Source organism: Vulpes lagopus, chromosome 1 (assembly GCF_018345385.1).
Source record: "Vulpes lagopus strain Blue_001 chromosome 1, ASM1834538v1, whole genome shotgun sequence".
NCBI classification, from domain to species: domain Eukaryota; kingdom Metazoa; phylum Chordata; class Mammalia; order Carnivora; family Canidae; genus Vulpes; species Vulpes lagopus.
In genome coordinates this window covers 95,757,808-95,760,579 of record NC_054824.1, presented here as the reverse complement: position 1 = coordinate 95,760,579, position 2,772 = coordinate 95,757,808, and the positions used below count along the sequence as shown (strand labels likewise).

The window sequence follows — 2,772 nt, the reverse complement described above, 5'->3', positions numbered from 1 at the left end:
TTCCTCCTTCGTGTTTTGCTGATTTTCTTAAGTGATATATTTGAATTTCCTTCTCTTCATTCTTTGCGTGCTTATTAGTGGTTTTTGATATATGGTTACCATTAAGATTATATACAACCTCTACTGGATATAGCAGTCTATATTAAGTTGATAATCATTTAAATTTGAACCCATTATTTTCTCTTCTTAAAACATTTCAAACACTCATGTTTTGGGTGTATATTACTATATTTTGTTCCTTTTTTGTGAGTTCCTTGACTGATATTTTATAGAAATAATCTTTTTTTTTTTTTTTTTGCTGCTTTTGTGTTCTCTACTTTTATATTATCACTTGTGGCCTCTCCTTTCCACTCAGAGTCCCATTTAATATTTCTTTCAGGGCTGGTTTAGTGGTCATGAAATCCTTTAGTTTTTGTTTGTCTAGGAAAACAAACAATTCTGAACGATAGCTTTGCTGCATAGAGTATTCTTGGCTGCACGTTTTCCCATTCAGCACTTTGGATATATCATGACACTCCCTTCTGGCTTAAAAATTTCTGCTGAAAAATCTCCTGCTGATTTTATGGATTTTCCCTTCTAAGTTAATGACTCCTTTTGTCTTGCTGCTTGTAAGATTTTTTTCTTTATCACTATATTTTGCAAATTTAATTGCAGTATGTCTTGGTATGGGCCTGCTTTTGTTGATTTTGATGGTATTTCTCTGTGCCTTCTGGATTTGGATGTCTGTTTCCTTCCCCAGATTAAGGAAGTTTTCAGCTATTCTTTCTTCAAATGAATTTCCTGCCCCCTTTTCTCTCTCTTCTTCTGGGACTCTTATAATAATATGAATGTTATTACATTTGATAGGGTCACTGAGTTTCCTAAATCTCTTCTCATATAACATAATTCTTCCTCTCTTTGGTTCAGCTTCATTGATTTCCATTACTTTGCCTTCTAGTTCATTAATTTGTTCCTCTGCTTCTTCTAGCCTGTTTATTGCATTGAGCATGTTTCTAATCTCATTTATTGTATCTCATCTCTCTCTTTTTTAATGGATTGGTTATTTAATTAGGTTCTTCTCTCATCTCTCTCTTTTTTAATGGATTGGTTATTTAATTAGGTTCTTTGTAAGAAATTGAGGACACCAGTTTGTGAAGATAAACTCCATTTGTGAGAAAAAACACAGAGCAGAAGAGCCCTGAAGCTGAGGTACAGTTTCATCTTGGGGAACCCTTTGAGTCCATAGCTTTATGCTCAACCTTGCAATGCTTTGTAATCTCATACTTCTCTGTGTTGAAGATCTCACCTTCTTGGTGTCTGGATTTATTCAGCTTCTTCTTCCTGAAGTAAAAAGTGAGATGTTTTGAGATTTTCACACTGCTGATATCAGCTTTGGTGCAGGTGGCAATGACAAATTTCTGATGTGTTCCATACAGAGGTACTAGATTGAGGTGCAGAGGTCCAGTCATAAGTAGCAAGCCCCTATTTAGTTGCTTCAGGAAAACCATCCTCCTGACTCTCTGTCACTTAGGGAAGATGATCAAAATGGTCCCAGGAATGATGCTAGCTCATGGTTTTCTCACATGCTGACTGAAAGGGTTTTTGTTTTGTTTTGTTTTGTTTGCCACAGCTCAACAGCTTTTGAGGCATATCTTCAGTAGGATAATACATAGGCATTTCATGAAATTTAACCCCTCATGCACCACCTTCTTGTCACCACCAACTGATTTTGTGACAGTAGCAAGGGCCCTTTCCTTTTTTTCTTTTCAATCTTGGATTTAGCTGCTGAATAGTCCCTTTCATCCCTCTCATGGCCTTTCTGGAATGCATAGCCAATTGGGAATATCTGCCAATTCCTCTGTCTAAGACAGGGTTTCTGCTGCAGTGGAGCTTCCCCTTCTTTGGTGTTTTAGCCTTGAGGTTACCCTTCTTAACCTTGCCACAACTCTCAGTCTTCTTGGCTTCAGGTTTCTTCTCCTTAGTACCTGGCTTCTCAGCTTTTTCACCTGCCATCCTTTGTGTGCCCCACCATAAACCCAAATGAGAGAAAATGAAGCATCTGTGAGGCCTCTTAGTTAGCCCTGAGTATGTCTGACCCCTGCAGTTGTCCACTTGACACCCTTCTGCCTTGGATAGCAAAGGATTAGGAGTACTGAAATCGAGTCTGTAGAGAGGTCCCACCATTCTTGCCTTACAAGATGGGAAAGCACACTCTTCATCCCTGATTCTTTTTTAACTCTTCTATCTCTGCAGTAAGTATCTCCTTGATATCTTCTGTTCTTTTCTCAAGTTCAATGAGATATCTGGCTGTGGCCTTACCTTCTTCTTTCATTTGGGGTAAATTCTTCTGTCTCTCATTTTGTCTAAGCCTCTTCCTGCTTCTCTGTGTTAGAAAAGCCAGTTATGTCTCCTGTTCCTCAAAGTCAACCTTATGAAGAAGAGGTGAGGTAGCACCCACGGCATGACACTTCACGGAGTGTCTTTAGTGTGTATTACATGCACTTCTGCTATTGCAGTCTGGCTGATTTATCCATCAGGCCAGTCATCTGCAGAGGTTTCCCTTGCCTACTGTTGTTAGTGTTTGGTCACTGGCCTGAACGTGATGAGCTTTACCTAGGTGTGCTCTGGTCTGCTTGTGAAATGAGACCTGTCCCCAACTTCACTGAAACTGAGGCCCTGGAAACCTTTCTGGTCAGGAGACATGCTGTGGGCAGGGACTTGTGCAGGTCTTCTGGGGGAGGAGGACCACATTGCTGTGACTGAGAAAGGCCGTTCCACTGGAGTGCAGGGGGG

General features: G+C 40.0%; 1 pseudogene; it reads right to left on the bottom strand.

Moving 5' to 3' along the window:
* Window positions 1–1,196: 1,196 nt before the first annotated feature.
* On the bottom strand, window positions 1,197–1,992 carry LOC121487182 (annotated as a pseudogene).
* Between the last annotated feature and the right edge of the window lie 780 nt (window positions 1,993–2,772).